The sequence below is a fragment of the Lithobates pipiens genome, unplaced genomic scaffold (genome assembly GCF_037356315.1).
Source record: "Lithobates pipiens isolate NorthernLeopardFrog02 unplaced genomic scaffold, aLitPip1_a1.2 Scaffold_3, whole genome shotgun sequence".
Taxonomy (NCBI): domain Eukaryota; kingdom Metazoa; phylum Chordata; class Amphibia; order Anura; family Ranidae; genus Lithobates; species Lithobates pipiens.
Window position 1 is genome coordinate 64,504,005 of NW_027507790.1, and position 22,177 is coordinate 64,526,181.

Here is a 22,177-nt window from a genome sequence, read left to right on the forward strand (position 1 = left end):
ATATTATATCAAGAATTGTAATTACATGTCCCTGTTAAACAGGGGCAGAAAAATTGGGCCTTAGGCACTGGTGCTGGTGCCACCACACTGCAACCTCTCCCATATACTCTAGTTTTATTGCAGGAATTAGCCCTGCTGCAAAGCATTGCATCAAAAATTGTAATTAAACGCCCCTGTTAAACAGGGGCAGAAAAATTGGGCCTTAGGCACTGGTGCTGGTGCCACCACACTGCAACCTCTCCCATATACTCTATTTTTATTGCAGGAATTAGCCCTGCTGCAAAGCATTGCATCAAAAATGGTAATTAAACGCCCCTGTTAAACAGGGGCAGAAAATTGGGCCTTAGGCACTGGTGCTGGTGCCACCACACTGCAACCTCTCCCATATACTCTATTTTTATTGCAGGAATTAGCCCTGCTGCAAAGCATTGCATCAAAATTGTAATTAAACGCCCCTGTTAAACAGGGGCAGAAAAATTGGGCTGATGGCATCACCCAGAGCCAGAAATGTTCTTCCAACATATCAGCGGAGGAGGAAGAGGATAGACAATCAACATAACAGGACAGTCACTCAGAATCAGCATAGGCAGTCTTGAAGGGATGTGATATTTTAAAAAAAAATATTCGGTTACATCAGCTTCAGGTGCTTGGTAGCTGTGGGTGATCCAAGACTGATTCATCTTGATGAAGGTCAGTCCATCAACTGATTCGGTGGACAGGCGCACCCTGTGATCGGTAACAAAGCCACCAGCAGCACTGAAGGTGCGTTCCGAAAGAACGCTGGATGCAGGACAGGCCAGTAGCTCAATTGCATACTGCGCAAGCTCTGGCCAGTGATCCATCCTCAAGACCCAGTAAGCCAGAAGATTTTCGGTGGGAAAGGTGTCCTTTCTGCAAGGCCTCCCGGAGATGTCTCATCCTCTGCTCCCTCTGCGATGGCAAGATATGGTCGGCAACCTTACCTTTGTACCGTGGATCAAGGAGAGTGGCCAGCCAGTAATGGTCCCTCTCCTTGATCCGAAGAATACGAGGATCCTTCCACAGGCTTTGCAGGATCAGGGAGGCCATGCAGCGTAGGTTAGCTGAGACATTTGGTCCGGAGTCCTCTGGGTCACTAAGGACAACATGATCCGCAGCTACCTCCTCCCAGCCACGTACAAGTCCACGTGTTTCTTGGGACTGTAAATCATCCCTACAAGACTGCTGCTGCTGCTGCTGATGCTGAGTGCCAGCCTCCACCTCCATGCTGACACAATCATCCTCCTCCTCCTCTTTCTCCTCCTCATCCTCTTCCTGTGTGATGGGTGGCACAGCAGGAACACTGTCTGGATAAAGGGGGCCTTGAGAGGCAAAGAAGTCCTCCTCTTCCTGCCTCTGTTCTGCCTCAAGTGCCCTGTCCATTATTCCACGCAGCGTATGCTCCAAGAGGTGGACAAGAGGTACAGTGTCACTGATGCATGCACTGTTACTGCTCACCATCCTTGTGGCCTCCTCAAATGGTGACAGGACAGTGCATGCATCCCTGATCACTGGCGTGGTGAGAAAAAACCGAGCTCCCCTGATCCTGTCCTGGTGCCGTAGTCACACAGGTACTCATTGATGGCCCTCTGCTGCGTGTGCAGCCGCTGCAGCATGGCCAACGTTGAGTTCCACCTGGTGGGCATGTCACATATAAGGCGGTTCTTGGGCAGGTTCAACTCCTTTTGGAGCTCAGCCAGCCGAGCACAGGCATTAAATGATCGGCGGAAATGCACACAGACTTTCCTGGCCTGCTTCAGGACATCCTGTAAGCCCAGGTACCTGCCCAAGAACCACTGCACCACCAGGTTAAAGACGTGAGCTACACAGGGCACATGGGTCAGTTGTCCCTGTCGGAGAGGAGGTTGGTGCCATTGTCGCAAACCACCATTCCTGGCTTAAGCTGGCGTGGCGTCAACCACCTCTCGGCCTGCCCCTGCAGAGCTGACAAAACATCCGCCCCAGTGTGGCTCCTGTCCCCCAAACAAACCAGCGCAAGCACGGCATGGCATAGTTTTGCCTGCGTACTTGCGTAGCCCCTGGAACGCCTACGGAGCACCGCTGGTTCTGAGGACAGAGCACTGGAAGAGGTCATGGAGGAAGAAGAAGAGGAGGGGGTGGTGGAGAGAGGTGTGTCACAACCAATAGTAGCATTTTGGAGGCGTGGTGGCGGAACAACCTCCAACACTACTGCACCTTGTCCTGCATCCTTCCCAGCTGCCAGAAGAGTGACTCAATGGGCCGTGAAAGACAGGTAACGTCCCTGTCCATGCCTGCTGGACTATGAGTCAGCGGTAATATGCACCTTACCGCTGACCGCCCTGTCAAGCGAGGCAAGGACATTGCCTTCCACATGTCGGTAGAGAGCCGGAATCGCCTTCCGTGAGAAAAAGTGGCGTTTGGGGACCTGCCACTGAGGAACCGCACATTGTACAAAGGGGCCGAGTCTACCAACTGAAAAGGCAGCAGTTGAAGTGCTAGCAATTTAGCCAAGCTAGCATTCAACCGCTGGGCATGTGGATGGCTGGGAGTGAACTTCTTTTGCCGGTCCAGCAGCTGGGGCAGGGACATTTGCCTGCTATAATCGGACGTGGGTGTACTGCTAGCAGAGTGCCCGGAAGCACTTGGTTGTGACACACCTAATTCTACACCTTCATTTCTCTCAGAGCAGGTTTCAGAGAGGACTGATGGTCTAGTGGGGTTGGAGATGCCAGCTGATGAGGAGCAAGGAGAGATCCGCTTTGTTCTTTGGTGTGGGTCTTTGAGGTACGCTTGCCAACGAGCTGCATGGCAGGTCAACATATGTCTGGTCAAGCATGTGGTGCCCAAGCGGCTGATGTTTTGGCCACGCGAGATATGCTTGAGACATATGTTGCAAATAGCAGCGGTGCGATCTGATGCACTCGTCTCAAAAAAGGCCCACACCAAAAAACTTTTAGAATAACGCGCAGAGGCAGCGCCCTGCACAGGCGGAGCTCTGCGGTGTGATTCAGTTGGTGTGCTGCCCCTAAGCTGGCCCCCGGAGGGCATCCTGCCTCATTGGACATGTGCCTCCTCCTCCTCCTCCTCCTCTCTCCTACCAGGCACCCACGTGGAGTCAGTACCCTCATCATCCCCTCCCTCTTCATCGCTGTAGCAAACCTGGCAATATGTTGCAGCTTGTGGAACATGACTGCCAGATTGCTGTCCTTCTTGAGCATCCCCTCTCTCTGCATTCAAGCTACTGCCTTCCTCTAGCTGAGTGTCATCATCAGAGGCTACAAAACACTGGGCATCCTCCTGGAGCATGTACCCAACACTGTGCTCAAAGAGTTCAGGAGACTCCTCAGGAGGACGTGGTGGGTCTAGGGAAGGAGTCACTGATGATGACATTGAGACGAGGGAAGACGATGCGTTGACAACTGCTTTGCTAGTACCCTGAGACTGGGTGAGAGAGGATGAGGAGGATGAAGAGGGCTTGGTCATCCACTCTACCAAGTCATTGGCATGTTGCGGTTCAACATGTCCAGCTGCCGAAAAGAAGGACAAGCGTGTCCCATGGCCACGTGCTGATGACAATGCACCGCATCCACGACCAGCACTGTTGTCTCTAGACACAGAGCCTGCTTGCCCTCTTTTATCGGCTTGCGTCTGTCTGCCTCTCCTTGCTGGCCTTCCAGACATGGTAATGGCCTGAAGGGAGTTGGGTAAAACAGCAGTTGGGTAGTGTATATTGTGCTGGAGGCACACAACACCCACTAACTCCTGCAGATGCCTTTATTATAGAACACCAGAGATAAAGGGGTATACTGTAATGGAGTCAGACAACACCCACTAAGCCCTGCAGATGGCTCTATTAGAGAACAGCAATAAAGGGTAGATACAGGTGTATATTTTGCTGGAGGCACAAAACACCCACTAACTCCTGTAGATGCCTTTTTTATAGAACACCAGAGATAAAGGGGTATATACAGATGTATACTGTGCTGTGCTGGAGGCACACACAACTTCCAATAACTCCTGCAGATGGCAAGTGGGCTCAAATAGAAAAGAGCTATGTAGGTGGATATAGTGGTGTGTACTGGGTACAGAGCATGCAGACAGCATGCACAAGCTCCTAACACTACTGACTGCAAGCTCTATTATAAAAAAATAGATGACTAGCTATATAGGTGAGGTGAATATAGCGGTGTATACTGCAGTCAGGGCAAGCAGACAACAACCACTACAGAAGAGCAAGATCGAAAATCAGCCGATAACGATCGGTGTGTACTGTGTTGAAGGTACACAGAACACCCACTAACTGCTTCAGACGCCAACACACTACACAAGGCCGCCGCGCTGGCGGCCTTATATAGTGTGGGGCATGTACTACACAGCCTGAGCTATGATTGGCCACAGGCATCCTGCCTGTGGCCAATCATGGCTCTCCTCGCTGCTGGCGCTGTGATTGGCCAATCACAGCGCCAGTGCAAATCACAGTGCATGCTTGGCCAATCATGAGCCAGCAATGCACTGCGATGACGCAGTGCATTGTGGGCCGTGAGCGCCACACGAATTTGGCGCGAACGGCCCATAATGTTCGGAATTCGCCGAACGGGCGAACAGCCGATATTCGAGTCGAACGTATGTTCGACTCGAACACGAAGCTCATCCCTAGTTAGGAGTGAGGCCGCGTACACACGCGGGGACTGTTCGCTCAACTTTGTCCGCTGAACAGTGTTTCGGCGGACAGTCCGCTCGTGTGTGGGCTTCAGCGGACAGTTTCAGCGGACAGTCTGCTGAACAAAGTTTTTCTGAATTTCCGAAAAACTGTCCGCTGAAACTTTGTTTCAGCGGACAGTCCCCTCGTGTGTAGGCTTGTTCGTCAAACTAAGTTCCGCGCATGCTCAGAAAGAATTTACACGCCGAAGGTTGCATTGCAGTGTATAGGACGTCGTTTTCTAGTCCCGTCGTACGTGCCGTTCACGTCATCGCGCACGGTTTCAGCGGACTGTTCGTTCGTCGTGTGTGGGCAAGTCCGTCCATGCTATTTTTGAGCGGACTGTCCGCTGAAACTGTTTGACGAACAAAGTTGAGCGAACAGTCCCCGCGTGTGTACGCGGCCTGAGAGAAGGCCTGTTTCACATGAGTTTCAGCTTGTGTAAATGAAATGCAAGAACGGCAAACTTTGAAAAAGCATTTGCAGAGCTTTCAACAAGCTTTGCTGAAACTTTTAAAATACCATTTTGCTCCAGTTTGTAAATGCTAAAACAGAACCTAATGGGACTGTTGATTGCCACTTTAAGCAAGGTGCTAGCAGGCTTCAGCAGCAGGCTTTCAACAAAAGAGGGTTGTACACTAATTTGAGTGTGAAACAAAAATATTAAAGCGGTTGTAAACTGCCAATGTTCCAAAAAAAAAAACCTGCAAGGCAATGGCATAATGTGCAAGTATGCTACCTTGGAACAAAGCCCTCCAGTGCTGTAAAGTTACCGTTGAGAGCATCGACAAGTTCCCCCTGTCTGTCCTCTGGGTGTGCGAGCTCTGGCTATGTAATTAGCCAGAACCGTAATGTCACTCCGGCGCATGGACGTGAGAGCCGCCATTTTCAGCACAGGCTCTGCATGCACTCTAAATATGTCCTAAACTGTTCAAGTTTAGGATATATTCACAGTACCTACAGGTAAGCCTTATTATGCAGTAGTCTTACCTGTAGGTACAAGTGGTAGTACAGACTTTACTACTACTTTAAGTACGCCAGAGGGAAATAGAGCAAAATAATCAAATAGCAATCAGAGAATGGTAAATACAGCAACCCCAGCAGCCGGAAAATCGCTCAGAATCTACCAGAGTGACACTGATAGGGTGAGTTCTGGAAGTTTCCAGTCCCAAATGTGAGGAGGCAACATTTTGAGGGCCACAGCAAATTAGACACCACCCAGGGCTCTAAAAGATATAATAATAAGCAAAAGGGTACCAAAAAGAAATCATAGCAAACATCAGGAGTCAGCAAAGAAAATAGTAAATCACTCTTCAATTATTAAAAAGCCAATGATCCATAATGCTCACCTGAATTTTAAATGTGTATTCCCTCTGGGGTGAGCCTGGTCACTGTGCAGGCGGGGCCCACCTTTTTATGCCCCCAACCCGGCGCATGCAGCCACGCCAACATAATCTACGCCTGGCATCACCAGGTCCCCTCCACCAAGTGTGTATGCACAGGATACTCGCACACTGCCACTGCCTTGCAGTGCAGCAAGAGGGGAGGCGGACACAAGGGTGAGGATACGTCCAAAGCCCTGTTCCAATCTGGGGAAACTAATGTCCACTGAGGGGAAGAAAAACACGGACTCCCATCCCAATCTCCCTCTCAACACCACGCCCCCGAAACCTGGATCATAGCAACAGTCAACACCAACAAAAATAGCCAAACTCATAATATGACTGGGGTTGTGCACATACCACTTTTTAATAGACCGAATAGTACCAATACCAATACCTTTTTTAATGTCATGTGCACTGATGGGCACTAATGAGGCGGCACTGACAGACACTGATACGGCAGCACTGAAGGGCACTGATGGGGGGCACTGATGGGGTGGAACTGTTGCGGAGGCACTAATATGCAGCACTGATGGGCACTGATAGGTGGCACTGATGGGCACTGATGAGGTGTCAGGTTTTTTTTTTATTAAATTTTTTTCTACAATTGTATTTTTTACAATTTATATATTAAGGAAAATTGTTATCCATACTTATCGTAATTTTCCTTTCCTGGATCCTCCCCATGTCAGCCTACTATGGGTCATATCCGCCCCTTCTGACCCCTCCAGGACCACCTCTTTCTTAGCCCATAAAGGGCGGCTGTCTGCCCACACCAGTGTTCAAAAAAAACATTGCGACAGATAAACTGAGTGGGAATCCCTGGCTGACATGGGGAGGATCCAGGAAAGGAAAATTACGGTAATTAAGGATAACAATTTTCCTTATTCCTGGACCTCCCCATGTTAGCCTAATATGGGATGTACCAAGCAATATTAAGAAGGGAGGGAAGACAAAAAATAAGCCAAACCCTCAATGCAATGATACTTACATTTTTAATGGGCAACAGCTGCCGTAATAACAGTAGAGCCAAATGTTTCCTCAGGTGGACACGCCAAATTAAGCCTGTAATGCCTAATAAAAGGTGTTGGGCATGCTCCAACTTGCTGCTCTGCAAGCTACCTCAGGCTACCTCAGGCTGCCATAACCCTCGTCGAATGTGCTTTGATCTCTGGAGGAGGAAGGCCCAGCATTTTGTATGCAATGTGTATGGTCTTGGCAAATCAGGAAGACACACCTCTGGATGTTGCTGGCATACCCTTTTTAGGCCCCATTGGGAAAACCTACAGCTGATCTTGTTTTCAAAAGCTTTTCGTCCATTTCAGGTAGGTTGAAACCACAGAGACCGGGTCTAACCTACTCCACTCATCAGCTGTTTCCACCGGAAAGGCTGGGAGAATGACCTCTCAGCTCATACAAAATTATGTGGCCACCTTAGGTAGAAAGCTCGGTATTGGCCTAAGGACTATCTTTCCTGGGAGCACCAAACAATATGGTTCTTTAGATGAGAAGGCGTACAACTCGGAGACTCTCCTGGCCGAGGCAACGGCTAGTAAGAAACAAAAACCAAAAACTGTTAAAAGAAATAATGAACAACAGAAAGCTTGATCAAACGGAGGAACCAGCAATGTTCCCAAGACTGGTGTTAAGTCCTCTTTTGGAAAAAACTATTTCAATGGAGGACCGATTTCTATGGCTGCCCTTAAAAATTAGATCACCAACGGATGTAGAGCATATCTTGTACATGACATAGTCGACAAGACAGGGATTTGACCCCTCAGGGAATTATAAGCTAACCCTTAGAGACCACTCTGCAGAAACTCCAAAATATTAGCTATTGAAGGAGATCCTAGGTCCCAACCCCTTCCTGTAGTATTCCAGATCCAGTGGTAGGTTACATTCGTGGACCTCTTACGAGCCTGTAATAATGTCTCCACTACACTGCCCGAGAGACCCAAGCCAGTTAAAGCCCCCTCTCACTTCCAAGTCATTAACTTCTTCCTCCTTCGGTTAGGGTGTCAGGCCCCACTCTACAGAAGGAGATTTTGACAAGGAGGCAGTGGGATTGGTAAGCCCAACTTTATCCTCCAAGCCAGAGGGAACCATGACTCCCTGAGCCAGTAAAGCTAGGACTGCTGTTGCTGTGACCCTTTCTCACTGAATCTTCAGCAGGATTTTGAGAGCAAATGGAAGCGGCGGGAACACATACACCAAGGGGAAGTTCCAAGACCTGGACAGAGCACCCTGACCCAAAGGGTGTGGATGCCAGGTCTGGGAGAAGAAGCAAGGAAGTTGACAATTCTCCATCAATGCTATAAGATCTATCAAAGGCATCCCCCAGACCCTGAGGATCTTGCGTAAGTACTTGGGGTTGAGGCCCCATTTGTTGCGATCCCCAAAGCCTCGACTCAAGCAATCTGCTAAAACATTCCCAGGCCCTGGGAGATAAGATTCTGTAAGAGAGCCGAGATTCTTCGCTGTGCATAGGAAGATTGACATGCCACCTGAAGGAGAGGACAACTTCTTTTGCCCCCTTGATGAAACACATAAGCCAGATTATCGGCATTGGCAGATAGATTTTCTGGAACAAGGAGTGACAACCCCACTGAAGAAGAAAGTTGCATTGAAACCTCCTTCTGTGCCACCTGACCCATGGGACTACTGGAACTGTAGCTGATAAGACCCCCAGATACTGCATGCATTCCTTCACCATCATAGAAGGCCAGGCCATCATTGCTTTTGTCTGAGAATGGATCTCCTGGACCTTCCTCTGAGGAAAAGAAACACAACCTGATCCGTGTTGAATTCTACTCCTAAATACATTTGGGTCGGATGCATCTGGCTCTTGCGAAAGTTGATGAACCAACCGAAAAGAGCTAGTGTTTTGCGGGTGAAATTCACATGAACTAGAAGGAGCTCATTTGAAGGACCTAGAAGTAGCATGTTCTCTATATAATGGAATATTTGTACTCCCTTGACCCTGAGAGTCACGACCACAGCAGACAGTAGCTTTGAAAACGTTCTCAGAGTCGTGCAGAGACCGAATCGGAGACATTAAATTGAGAGCCTTATATGGAAAACCTGAGAAAGTGATGGGGTGATGCGCGTATGGAAACATGAATCTACGCATCCTCCAGATCAATGAAAACCATCCAGTCTCCTGACTCCACAATCAAAATGATCGTTTCCAATGCCTCCATTTTGAATGGTGGAACCTTCATGTAAGTATTCAGGACTTTAAGGTCAAAAACTGGTCCGAAACCCTCTGAAGCCTCTGGGACCAAAAACAGAGGGGAACATAATCTTTGACCCAGGGGGGCGTGGCCTGACCTGACTGGAAGATGGACGCTTAATTCCTGCGCTCCCGCTACCTCACGAACAGCTATCTGAATACCGGAGTATCTGATGGGGACTGCCTCGAGAAACTCCTCGGCATCGCGTTCCCGTTCTCCCCGAGGGAACTCACGCTCCTCTACCAACACTATTCCGGATTTGTTCCGAGCGAACATGGCGAACATGGCGACTCGGAGAGCTCGCAGGGACCACTGAATGCGATAACAGGTCCCTGTCAACTCCCTGCTACGCCATGATTGACCCACGAAGTTTTTAATCAGTTCTTAAACAGTTTATTCCTTGGTTTTCATGCTTAATTTTTGGCAAGTCTTCTGTTACACACCCCCTTCTTATGCCAGATATTTAGCATTTCTACCGTACTCATCTACATCGGCAAGATTATCATACGGAGTGATGGTAACTGTATATATAATCCATGCTATTCATCTTTACCTCAGTACTACATCTCTACCCCTATTATTTAGTTTCACTTTGCTTGGTAGCAAACTTAATATGACTGTTACTACAATCCCCATAATTCCTTGCAACGGGATGACCGGCTCATAATGGATGACGTCAACACCAGGACTTCCTGTTTTTTACCAACCTTCCTAGTCGACTTCTGAGTCCGCTTAATCCCTTGTTTATACCTTAGGTTCACATCCTTACTGTATCCCGCATTGTTTCCGATGCATCTACTGACTTGAAAAGCCGCTCCCAATGCATCAAGCTGCAAGTACTGGTTTCTCTCCTATTCATACCCCTTATACACTATGATACTTGTCATTCACGTAGATACTGGTTGTTGACTGTCTGGCACTGCGTATCCTTTGAGAAGTTATTTACAATTGCTGGTTTCGTTTAAACTATATAATCCTCTTACTTACAGTCAATTTTTTCAGGTCTAGTTTACAAATACTGGACATGGCTATAACGTGCTGCCTATATTGTTTTCCAGGCTACCAAGATAGATCAACTGTTATGGGTTCAATCAATATACCACAATCCGAGGACATGGGCTATTTCTCTACTCTATATGTCTTAGTGGTAAATATATATGGTAAATATGTATCGCTTATCATTATTGATACCAGTTAGATGCCTATTTCTTTCTTAAGTTACTGTTAAGTTTGGCATGTTCCTAACCCCTAATTGGTGGTGTTAGTAAAGCCCCCATTTAGGCCTTTTGTTTTTAATTGTTTTACACTGGGTGTCACATCCCAGAAGGCCTCACATTGTTGCGACGTATTACCTTGAAGTTCCTTATGATACCTATAGGCACCTTTGTAGTCGCTATACCAGCGACCAATCCTCATAATTTCCCCACCTATTGTTCTGCAATGTTTTCTTCCTTAATTCACTTGTATTACTGTGAGGTAGCATAGTAGCGTCATATCTCCCTTTTTTTTTCTTCTCTATCTTTTTCTCCTATCCATCTCTCTGGTTAGGCTAGTGTCGACCCCCACTCAGTGTGTGTTCACTGTAGGTCCTACCGGTTTTGGGAGGACCTGCGGTCCCCACACTGTACACCGACCGATCCTTATTTTTTCGAGACAGGGGTTACCCCCTAATACTACTGTCTCATCGGTTTGGTACTCACCTCCCCCTATTTTTTTTTCTTTTTTTTTTTTTTTCTATCTAGAAGTACTTTCAACTCAGCACTGCCACATTATCTCCCCCTCACCCTGAATGAAGGCTACCATGAATCCCACTTCGTCTCATTCACTACATCCGGACACCTCTACCTACCTTCAGCTCAAACTCTACTCCATTAACATCCAAGGTCTCAATACGCCTGAAAAGCGTACAAAATTCCTTTCGGCAATACATCACTCCAAAGCTCAGATTGTTCTTGTTCAGGAAACTCATTTTAGGGCAGATAACATCCCCAAACTATTCAGCAAACATTTTCCCACGGTTTTTCACGCACCTAATCATGATGCCAAATCCAAGGGAGTTTCTATTCTAATTTCCAGACACTGTCCAATTAAGGTTGATGACGTCCTGAAAGATAAACAGGGCAGGTTTCTATTTCTAAAAGGTACGCTTCACAACAAACCCATAACCCTGGCAAATATATATGCACCTAATGCACATCAAGTCACTTTCATTCGCAATACCTTCCAACATCTAACCCTATTTAAATCTGGTGCCCTCATCGTAGGCGGAGACCTTAATGTTACCCTTAACCCCTCTCTTGACTCCTCTTCAGGCACCACCACTATAGCATATAAAACATTACGTGCAATAAAACTACAACTCCATGACCTTTTACTTCATGATACATGGCGAACGCTACATCCCAACGTAAAAGACTTTACCTTTTTCTCTCCCCCCCACAACAAATATTCAAGATTAGACTATTTCTTTCTCTCCCAAAATGAATTATCTTTTCTGACTAAAGCCACCATTGAACCAAAAATCATTTCAGATCATAACCCAATATCCATGACCCTGAATATCCCGAATATTACAGCATACACACGCATTTGGCGTCTCGATACTTCCTTACTCACAGATTCGGATATAGTCCAATCTATCTCCAAAAATCTTTCAAATTACTTCCTAGAAAATTCCGGAGGAGAATCCACTCCAACTACAATATGGGCCGCCCATAAATGCGTTCTTAGGGGGGATTTCATGTCCTTGTCAGCCTCACGAAATAAGCTTAGAAAAGCTCACATTGAAGCTCTAACTAAACGCATACACAATTTGGAAAAAAAACACAAAGCCTCTCTGGCTGCTACCGTACTAATGGAATTGACCAACGCACGAGAAGAACTTCTGGCAGTGCTCCATAAGAAAATGAAACGAAATTTCACCCTCTCCCAGAGGTTCTTCTACGAGCACAGCAATAAGTCAGGAAAGCTGTTAGCTAGAGCCCTCCAGGCTAAAAAGGCAATACACACTATACACAAACTCAGAAGTAATAAAGGTGAAAAAATTTCCAAAACGGAAGACATAATGGACAAATTCGTCCATTATTTCTCAGAACTGTATCAACTCCCCTCCCCCCAACAACCTAGCTCCTTGACAGACCGAGAGACTTCTATTCGCACATTCTTGCAACAATACGCTCCCACTCCCCTCACAAGTGAAGAGTCAGAAGCCATGAATGCACCAATCACTGGTGCTGAAATTCTAAATGCCCTGAAACAAATGAAGCCCGGAAAGAGCCCCGGACCAGATGGCTTTCTTTTAGGCTACTATAAGACTTTCCAAGATCTTTTACTCCCTCATATGATCAATACCTTCAACCACCTCTCAAAAACTGACGATTTACCAAAATAATTTTTAGAAGCCCATATCACCCTTATCCCTAAACCCAACAAAGACCCCTTGTTAGTAAATAATTACCGCCCCATCTCCTTGCTTAACGTGGATCTCAAACTATACGCCAAAATTTTAGCCAATCGTATTTTGCCCCACCTCCCTCAATTAGTCGACCTGGATCAAGTTGGTTTTGTCCCTGGTAGGGAGGCGAGGGACAATACCACAAAAGCGATAAATATCCATCACTGGCTTACCACAACGGCCACTCCTGGCTTTATGCTATCCCTTGACGCGGAGAAGGCGTTCGACAGGGTGGCATGGGACTACATGGAGGAAACTCTTCGGACAATAGGAATCCCACAACATTTACTGCGGATGATAATGGTCCTCTATTCGTCCCCCACGGCTAAAATCAAAATCAATGGTCACCTGTCGAGCGCCTTCTCTATCCTCAACGGTACTCGCCAGGGATGCCCCCTCTCACCTCTAATTTTTATACTCACGATGGAACCTTAAGGCCGCGTACACACGCGGGGACTGTTCGCTCAACTTTGTCCGCTGAACAGTGTTTCGGCGGACAGTCCGCTCGTGTGTGAGCTTCAGCGGACAGTTTCAGCGGACAGTCTGACGAACAAAGTTTTTCGGAAATTCCGAAAAACTGTCCGCTGAAACTTGGTTTGAGCGGACAGTCCGCCCGTGTGTAGGCTTGTTCGTCAAACTAAGTCTCGCGCATGCTCAGAAAGAATTTACACGCCGAAGGTTGCATTGCAGTGTATAGGACGTCGTTTTCTAGTCCCGTCGTACGTGCCGTTCACGTCATCGCACACGGTTTCAGCGGACTGTTCGTTCGTCGTGTGTGGGCAAGTCCGTCCATGCTAATTTTGAGCGGACTGTCCGCTGAAACTGTTTGACGAACAAAGTTGAGCGAACAGTCCCCTCGTGTGTACGCGGCCTTACTCCGTAAACTCAGGGATAATCCGGATATAAAAGGGGTGCCAATTAAACACAAAACGTATAAAATAGCAGCATACGCAGATGACATCCTGCTCTTCCTGTCAGACCCCATCACATCCATTCCCAACTTATTAAAAGATTTCAACCTTTTCCAAACCCTCTCCAACTTGAAAATTAATTTCAATAAATCAAAGACTCTCAACATTTCCCTACCGCCCTCATTAGTTGATCAATGTACTCTCAATTTCCCCTTTGAATGGGAAAGGGACTCCATTACCTACCTGGGCATACAAATTCCCTCCACCTTACATTCCCTCTATACTAAAAATTTTCAGCCACTCCTTCATTCTATCCAAACTGACTTACAGAAATGGAAAATTGGCCCCTTCTCCTGGTTTGGTAGAATGGCCATTTTAAAAATGAACATCCTACCAAGGATACTTTATTTGCTTCAGGCTATCCCTATTAATCTGCCGCCTTCCTTTTTTCGTTCATACAACAAATTGTGTAGACTTTTTATCTGGAAATCCGGGAACCCTAGAATCGGCTGGCAAAAACTTACGCTTCCCAAAAACCTTGGAGGCCTCGGAGTCCCAGATATACAAAAATATTATCTTGCTTGTCACTTAAACAGAATTCTAGACTGGCACTCCCACACACTCCATAAAGATTGAGTTGGATTGGAGCAAACCTTCTCTTGTCTTCCTTTAGAAAATCTACCATGTATACATAAATCCCACATTCCACGCGAGCTTTCCACTCACCCCTGTATACAAGCTTCACTCCTGCGGTTTCAACAAGCATGCGCACCTCTAAAGCTAGTTCCCACATATGGCCCATTGACCCCACTGACTCAAAACCCTGAATTTCCACCGGGTCTTCCTCTTCGCCCACCACACACTACTTCATCTGGTCCTAAGCCCAGAGCCTCTAACTTTTTCCACAAGGGAATACTCCTATCCCATCAACTTATGGTCTCCACTTTCCCTGAATACCAAATCCCATTCTTCAAATACTTGCAGTTGAGACATTTCTTCCAGAATTCGAAGCATGGTGCTCAATGGAATGGAGATCTTACAACCTTTGAATCCTTATGTGCTAGTACTGAACCTCAAAGGCATGTTATATCCACAGTCTATTCGCTCCTTTTCTCCTCCCACGAGATCAAAACAGACAAAACTGTCCAACAATGGGAATCCGATTTGCACCTAGATCTCTCACCGGCGGATTGGGAATTAATATATCACAATATACACAAGGGTTCTGTGAACGTCTCAACTCAGGAAAACAGATACAAAATCTATGCTAAATGGTATAGAACTCCTGACAAAATCCATAAATTTGCCTCAGCAGTTCCCCCGACGTGCTGGAGATGCAATAATGCTTTGGGCACCTTGCTCCATATATGGTGGGAATGCCCCCCATTGCAAGTGTTTTGGAATGAAATACACAGATTGATCTCTCAAATTACCACCTATTCCCCCGATTTGACTCCTGCCCAATTCCTACTACATTATAGTCCTACTACAACCCGGAATTACACCAAATCCCTGACCATCCACCTCATTAACGCAGCCAACTTATGCATCCCGGTGCTTTGGAGATCTACGATTCCCCCTACCGTAACAGATTGGATAAAAAGGGTAGACAAAATTTCGGAAATGGAAGAACTTATTCATCAGGCCAAAGACACCCCGAACATTTACGGGCACACTTGGGCTGTTTGGAAACACTTCAGATCTTCTGGGCTACTTGGACTAACCCACTCTACCCCAACATACAACTCCCTTCCTGATAACCGCACTTTGCCTTTCCAGTAACCCCTTGGATCATTTGATTTTCCTTCCCCCCCCCCCCCCCCTTCTTCTCTCCCCTCCAGAGAACAGCTGTTCTGTATAATTATTGACTCGAAAATAACGCTATATCAATGGCAGTTAGGTGTTGACTATCATTCTTTTAGGAATCCCTAACCGGTCCCGTCACCGGTCACAGTCAGATCCCAGTAGGGGTGACCGGAGATGATATTCTGCACAATAGACTCAATGCTGTACAGCCTATAACTTTATTATTTTGCCCTTTCTTTAGTTTCTAATGTATACTGATGTACTATTTTATTTTTAAATCTAACAATGATACCCGACCCACTTTTATCTTCCCTCATATTTGGAGGGAATAACCGTTTGCTCATTTAATTGGCCTATGTACAACTGCAACAGAATCTATTTTATTTTACTTTATTTTATCTTATCCTATTATATTTTATCTTACTTCATTTACTTATCTATCTCTACACTGTATTCAATCAGTTTTTCATATGCACTATATGTATAACGGTCAATTATATTTCTGTACTACATACATGACTTGTCATATACCGTGTAACCAATGTTTGTAGACGCTTGGTAAAACTTGAATAACATTTTTTTTGGCAAAAAAATCTTTGACCCAATTCATGCCTTGGAACCGGAAGGACGGCCCATACTGCCAACAGCTCCCCTACATATCCTTACAAACATTGCCTCTGTAGGAAGTCCAGTTTCTATGAACAAGATCTGAGGGGTCCTTGTTCTGAACTTGAGACGATAACATGATTGAAAGACGGCTACAATCCAGGCATCCTGAAAGTTGTCCGCCCAAACCTCCCCGAATCCGTCTAGTCTTGGTCCTACTTGAGAGGGTTAAGCAGAGACACCTTAAGAAGGACTTATTTAAAGCCTTAGGAGCTTTGTTGGCCCTGGGCTTGGAAGGTTTCTGGAAGGTTGAACCGCCTCCCTTCCATTGTCTGAAAAACTGCAAGCACTGGCCTCTCTGAATCCTGCTTTGGATGCAAAGGCTGCTGTTGTCTTTTTCTCTTCTGTGGGATTAGGCCAGATGTCCCGCCCCAGAAACCCACTGAATTGCTGACTCTATGTCTTCCAGAATAGTAGCTTCCCGTTGAATGTAACCGAACACAGACTGTGCTTAGAAACCTTATCAGCCGACCAATGCTTCAACCATAAAGCTCTGCGGGCTGTGATGGAATGAGCCATTATCTTTGCTGTCATCTTGACCTGGTCGACAGCCACTTCAGCCACAAACTCTACAGCAGTCTTGAAAACTGCAAAGGAGAAGAACTGCCACTTCCCAGACTTCATCCGAACGTCCATCCACCAGCTCCACTACCCACACTCTAAGGCTGGATTCACACCCATGCACTCCCAGCTCTCCCTGCATTCAGCAGACCTGCACCAAAGGAGACTATAGTAAATGGATGGTAGTGCAAATCTGCAAAAAGCACCAAAAATGCACAGGTGCGAATCCAGCCCAAATGCTGCTGCCACAGAAGTGAGTGCTACCGCCGGTCTGCTGGCTGCTCCAGCCAAACTATAGAAACTTTTTAGGTCTGCGTTTATTCTGTGATCCATAGGATCCCTAAAAGAGACTGAATCCTGCAATGGAAGCGTAATGTGGCTGGCAAATCTACGTAATGAAGCATCCACCTTAAGCGTAGTGTAGTGTATTGAGCTTCTTCTCAGGCCCCACCCACTTATCGTCAATTACTTCTTTAATTTCAGAAATGAATGGGAAGGAAGGTAATGATTTCTTTAAATATGGGTAGTATCTTTGCTGTTTCTTTGGAGGCGACGATTCTTCCTACCACTTCATTGCATCCTTAACAGTCTCCATCAAGTGGGTAACCAGTGCCAAAATCAAACATATGCGATTCCGAGTACATCTCAGCCTCAGATGGATCCAAATCGCTATCGATTTCAGAGTTAAAACGCATTGAAAACACATGATCTGAATCTGCAGATGCTGAAGATACAGCAGGATGAGCAGGATTCCTTGAAACACTCTTTAACCCTTCCTTGACTGCGTGCTTAATGTAGGATTTAACCTGGCGTTCTTTCCCCGTATTGTCCTGAGCCGCCTCCTTGAAGCAAGGTGCACATACCTGCTTTCCTGGGAGGACCTCAGTTGAGCAGGCCCAACAGGATCTTTCGTCTGCCTGGGCTGGCGATGAAGACATATCCGAAGAAGAGGATCTTCTTCTGTGTCTGCGCCCAGATTTGCTCTTTCTAGAGGCTTTCTGATGTCTTGACCTCTCTTGGCCCGAGCGACTAAAGCGAGTTAAGCAAGAGGGAGATGTGGAATGCTGTGACAACAGGCATCTATCCATCTGCATGTGACTCTGCGATTTGTCATGTCTAGTCCCTTTTTTACCCCTTTCAGGCTGGAATGCTGATTTGTAACCTCTTTGCGGGCATTTATCCCGCACTGGACCCTTCTCTCAGATTTATCAGCTGGAGGCTGAGATTAGCCTGCTGCAAATCAGCCGTGAGCATTCTGGTGTTTGCTGGGCAATCCAAGAGGAAGCTGCCTCTGACCTCACTTGCTCAACTCTGAGCTTCCTGAAAGGAATACATGTGGAGGCAGTGAACTGCAAGTCCCAGCGAGCCAAACTACTGCCTGAACACACAAAAACGTGGAAGGAGAGAGTGCCAGCACATGCCTAACGAAGGTATGTACAGTCATTTATACTGCCAGTGACCTTTGCCAGTAATAAACAGTCATTTATACTGTACCATACAATCCCAGCACCAAGGGAACCCACCTCTTCAGGAGATTTACAACCTATATGGGGAGGGGGGGTCTTCTGAACTGGAAGAGACTGAACACAAACAGGATGGATGGTAGATGGAGAAAAAAAAAAGAAAGAAAGAAATAAAAATAACAAATATAAACTTTAAAAGGCATCTGGAGCGAGGATGAAAAAAGAACACTGGTGTGGGTAGACAGCCGCTCTCTACGGGCTAAGAAAGAGGTGGTCCTGTTGTCCTGGAGGGGTCAGAGGGGGCAGAGCTGACCCATAGTAGGCTGACATGGGGAGGTCCAGGAAATATTTATATATTTTTTTTTTTACAATGCTTTTTATTTCGGGGGGGGGGGGGGGGGGGATTGGACAATGTCAGTGTTTTTTTTTATTATTATTATTTTTACAATTTGACTTGTACATTTATATTTATTACAATTATGTCTTTTTTTTCTCAGCCCTGTTGAGGGGTGGCTTTGGTGGGATAGCAGACCCCTGACATTTCCCTTTTGAGACAGGGAAAGGGACTAAGGACACAGATTCCCCAGTCCCTTTCTCTGCAGCCTCAGCTGCACTGAAGATGAATGGACAGGAGACAGCAGCTCCTGTTCATTCATAAAACTGAAGCAACGCAAACACAAAAGGAAGGAGCCTGTAAATTACATATTTACTGACTCCTTCCTCCACTCTCCATCCTGACAGATCCAGGGTGAGGGGGGAATTGGAGGAGGACCTGGGAGCCAGAGGTAGACACAGGGGATAGTCGGGATGATCGATATGCCAGTAGGAGCAGTTATAAGCACAGATCTCCCTGTATAGCTTTCAATAAAGCATCTGACAGCCACAGGAGGGAGAGGAGGAGAAGTGGCTGTCAGAAAAGCTGCACAAGGAGATTGGTGCTTGTAACTGCCCCCACTGCCGCACTGGCCATCTGTGAGGCTGCCCACCCCCCCTGCTACGCTGGTATTGTGGTGCATCATAATGACAATGTTACTGCCCCTGTCGGACGGTTTAATTAAAATATCGGCACGTTTCTGTAAATGTGCCAGTGCTTGTGTCTGTCCTGAGGTTAAATTGGGGAAAATGTCATGGCACTTCTGATGTTTCAAATCTTTAATTGACTGATGGAGAAAAGACCATATTGCAGGGCAAGTCATTAAAGGATAAGTTCCCTCAAGTGCATTTAGGAACACGTTACATGTTCCACCCATTTTTAGGCCGAAACATGTAACATGTTCCCACTGCTACAGCCGCTCCCCGCAGCCTTCTCTTCCTGTGACATCGGTACAGGGAGAAGTTCCCCATACAACCTGTCACTTTATGAAAACAGTGTGGCCGTGCGGGGCTCCATCCACATGGCCGCATCATTCATACACAGAGCTCTGTGTGTGAATGAACTACAAGACCCAGCATCTTTTGTGGCTGTCGACTTGTAGTTTTCAATTAACTACCACGGCGCTGTTGCACGCTGAGGTAGTTCACTGAGTCTTCCTGTTAGTGTGAAACTGATTGGCTGTATGATGTACTCACACTGACAGTCTGCAGGAGACCTGCATGGCATCAGCGATCTTCTGATTGGTAGTGCAATGTTTTCCAGGGTCCTAAAAAAAAAAAAAAAAAAAAAAAAACACCTGCAAAAGATGTGCATTTATTCTTGCTTATTATTTATATCTTTTATATCCCTGAGTGGTGTCTTTATTGCTGTGGAACCCAAAACTTTTTACCTCCTCGTTTTTGTGACTGGACACTTCCAGAACGCCCCCTATAAGTGTTACTCTGGTAGACAGTAAGTGATTTTCTGGCTGCTGGGGTCACTCTACATAACAGGGATATGCAATTAGTGGACTTCTAGCTGTTGAAAAATCATGTCCCATCATGTCTCTGCCTCTGGGTGTCATGCTTGTGGCTGTCAGAGTGTTGCTATGCCACATGGGACTTGTAGTTCTGCAACAGCTGGAGGTCCACTAATTGCATATCCCTGCTATATACCATCCTCTGATTGCCATTTGATATGCTGGCTCTGTTTCCCTCTGGCATGCTTTATATTTTTGTTCCACACTCAGATTAGTGTACAACCCTCTTGGTTTTTTTCCTCCTTTTTCCTTTTTATAGTTCCTCCCCTCCTGTTTCCTATTGTATATCTTTTTCCTCTCTTCCCTTCCTTCCTCCTTTATCCTTTTTCTCTTTCTCTGTCTTACCCTTTGTGATATATGTTTTTAAAATTATATATTTTTAGATTATTTTTTTTAGCCCATGGTCTAGGCACTGATGGGTTCTCTTTTGTGCCCCCATGCCCGCTCTGGTATCCTCTCCTGGTGTCCTCCCTTTTGCACCTGCCCTGGTACTCTTGGTAAGCAGATCCATAATCAACACCTTGTTTTTATATCATGCAATTAATAAATATTGTGAAAAATATATAAAAAAAACTGTTCACCCCTCAAGGTCCATTAACCCCCATAAAACACAACCCCGCTTTCCCGGCTGGACAATCTGATACCTTTCTCTCCGACTTATGGCATACACCGGATGTTAGGGCTCAATTTTTTTTCTCTAATTCTAGACTACTGTCTATCTCTGATCTCCCTATGCTTCCTTCGGGACATCCCTTTCCACTGTGGGCCTACCTACAAATTAGGCATTTCTTGACGAACCGCCAATACAAACCTGATTTTGCTAGACAGCTTACGCCTTTTGAAATGTTATGCACCCAAGCGGAACCGCAACGTCACCTCATTTCAGTCATATATGCACTATTCTTTTCTGCACACAGTACGAAGGATAATTTGGCAGTTCGCAGTTGGGAAACTGATTTGTCTCTATTATTAACAGAATCCAATTGGTCTAATATTTATAATCACATCCATAAGGGTTCATCCAATGTCTCGGTTCAAGAAAATAGCTTTAAAATTCTTACCAAGTGGTATCTCACACCTATCAAATTACACAAACGTAATTCCAACTTATCCCCTGTCTGCTGGAGATGTGCAGATAGCGATGGATCCTTCCTACACATTTGGTGGTCCTGTACACGGCTGCAACCTTTCTGGAGGGAGGTACACCGCCTAATCTGCCAAATTACTACACGCCCTATCGATTTCTCCCCTGTCCAAATGCTCCTTCATCACTCGACACTTCCATTGAAAACATATCATCGCTCTGTCACGTTACATTTGCTAAACGCCGCTAAAATGTGTATTCCTGCATTATGGAAATCCACTACACCGCCCTCCATCACTAATTGGATTAACAGAGTCTCAAATGTAGCTGAAATGGAAAATTTAATCTGTCAAGCCAAGGATGCCCCTTCTAAATACTGGGCAACTTGGGCGTGCTGGCACCACTTCCGCACTTCAGCGGACTGTCACCAATTGTTAACCGGAGTCTCACCACCGTGAGATTTCGATACCCAATTATCTCATCAACGTATCCCCTTCATGGTTTTTCTTGATCCCTTTAGTTCCCTAAAGCTTGCTAACTGAAACACTTATGGGCCTCTTACACTTACGTCTCGTGACAAAATGGTCACTGACTTCCATGCCTTCTTGACCCTTCTGTAGGCCCCTTCTAAAGCCGTTATTCTAACCAATCCTTCCGAGGATGATGCCAAGTCCTCCATGATTGCTTTAGAATTCGATTAACAATTATTGAATAATCTAGGTTTTTCAGCTAAATTAATATTTGGCAAGTCAAAATGGCTTATTTACAGCCAGATATCCATTTCATGTTGTTGTACATGTTGTGTTAATTTGCTAATTTCATTTGTTAGCACTGTTCTTGACCCGATGTATTTTATTCAGTTGTTTGTCGGTATTAGCACTCTTTGTACCTTATGTATACTTCAATAAAAGATTTTGGAACAAAAAAAAAACTCTTCAGTGAATTATGTAGAAATATTACCATATGTACCTGTGTTCTATAATAGGCAGCTTTCAACTCATTCTTCCTTCTGAGGAAGCGACAAAT